We start from the raw sequence: 2,314 nt of genomic DNA on the forward strand, positions 1-2,314 counted from the left end.
ATGCCTGTAATCTAACCCAGGCCAGGTCAGCTGAAAGACACTTACTGCTTCCTTTTCTCAAACTTATCAACTCCAACAATAGCTGTCCTTACAGTCTGCTTGCTCAGAAGCACTTTCTCTGAAACAACACATAAAAAATTAAACTAGGGGCTGGAGAGATGGCTTAGCGGTTAAGTGCTTGCCTGTGAAGCCTAAGGACCCCGGTTCGAGGCTCGGTTCCCCAGGCCCCACGTTAGCCAGATGCACAAGGGGGCACACACGTCTGGAGTTCGTTTGCAGAGGCTGGAAGCCCTGGTGCGCCCATTCTCTCTCTCCCTCTATCTGTCTTTCTCTCTGTGTCTGTCGCTCTCAAAAATAAATAAATAAATAAAAATTTTTAAAAAATTAAAAAATAAAAAAAATTAAACTAGGCCTGAATTAAAACTGAATGCAATGTTGCAAAGCATAAATTGGAGGTTGTTCTTCCTGCAACCTTCTGCAGAGGCATTCATTATAGTTCAACTATGCTTTGAAACACGAGAAACCTTTGGTCAAATGCAAATTTGTTCAAATACAAAAGAAAAATATGTCTTTTCTATATTGACATAGCTTTATGCATGGATGCTTGGAATTCAAAAAGTACCATCTAGCGTTTAACAAACCTGCTCTTTGAACATGTTAGATTGATCCCCTTTATTTAACCTATGACATCAGCTGGCATCAGTGCCCTACGGCACAGGGTGGAGTGAGCGATGGGGCATGCTCTGTAGCCGTGACTACCCTGGAACTTGCTGTGAGGCTCAGGCTGAGCTGGAACTTTCAGTGGTCCTCCTGCCTCAGTCTTCAAAGTGTTAGGATTACAGGTATGTGCTACCATGCCTTGATACCCTATACTATTAGTGAAAAAAAGTGACAATTATGTAATGTGGATAGGACATGCTGTAACAATTGTGGAGAATTAAACTAGGGGAAAAAAATCTGTGAGACTCACTGACTTGATGCCAGAGAAAATGGGAAAGGTGAAATGCTCTGAGATTGAGCCTAGCTCGATGGAATGACAAAAGGAAATCGTGAGAATAATTTGTGGACACATGCATATATGTGTTATATGAACGAGGGAAACTGTCATTAACCACTGATAAGCCTGTGCCAAGCTAAAACCTATTGATATGTTGGTATGAATATACCTCAGACCATGAGTATTACCCAAAGCAATGGTTCTGACTCATTATAATTTCCAAGACCTCAAAGTACTAAGGAACAGGGTGGATCTGAATCCAAACTTCCTATGAGAACTAATCCATACTGCTTACTATATGCAGGATCTCTTCCTTTTATCTGACTGTTCCTGATGTTCACCATTTGATGTCTAGTTTGTTCCTTTCAGTAACAGAAAACTTATTTTTTTTCTACATCTGCTGCATTACAAAATGGCTCCAAAAATCAGACAGAAATTCTTTATAGTTAGCCCCAATTGCCTCCTATTTATTTCTAATAAATGTTCTACATCTACATGCCCATAAAAGACAATTACCATGAATATTAGCATGAACTGCATGAAATCTGAAGGCAGTCAAGAGAGTTTAAGTCTGAGATCTTCCACTGGTCATCTCTCATGCTCCCAAGAAAGTTACAAATGTACCTTCCTCAGTTGGACCATGGATAAAACAAGGCTCGTAGCTAGAAACACATTGCAGAAGGTCTGTGACTATTAAGTGAGATAACCCATTTCAAGTATTTTGAAAGACTTTTAAAGCAGATTGTCAGTCATTAAATACCAGGATTACCTGACAGAGGTATATCCTTTCCTCCTGATGAAGCAACCCGAGCACTTCTCTAGCCTAAGATCCATGGTCTCGCTAGATAGACTCCTTTGAAGTCCTCTGATTTTTTTTTTTTTTCAATTCGCTTTACATTTTGTCACCCAGTAGTTTCTTACCTGTCTGAAAAAGATGTCAAAAAGCATGCACTATATGCATTATTTTCAGAGATAATCTTTTTACAGATGAACACAATCAGCTCTCTCTCTTTCTCTCTCCCTCTCTCTCTCTCTCTCTCTCTCTCTCTCTCTCTCTCTCTCTCTCGTGCGTGTGTGTGTTACATCACCCTGCCATCATGTAGGATCCCGTAGGCTTTGTGCTCTGTTTGACACAAATCCTGAGGATTCCTCACTCACAGTACAGAACCGGAAGGCTGCAGGCTTACCAGGAGCTCTGTAGAGATATACACAGAACTCACGGTGCAGAGTCTCGGCGATGCTGCAGGCAGTGGAAGCTGAGTGCTTTATACCATGGGCTGTCCCTGTGGGCTTGAGTTTATCTACACCCTGGTGAAT

Source organism: Jaculus jaculus, chromosome 3 (assembly GCF_020740685.1).
Source record: "Jaculus jaculus isolate mJacJac1 chromosome 3, mJacJac1.mat.Y.cur, whole genome shotgun sequence".
Classification (NCBI taxonomy): Eukaryota; Metazoa; Chordata; class Mammalia; order Rodentia; family Dipodidae; genus Jaculus; species Jaculus jaculus.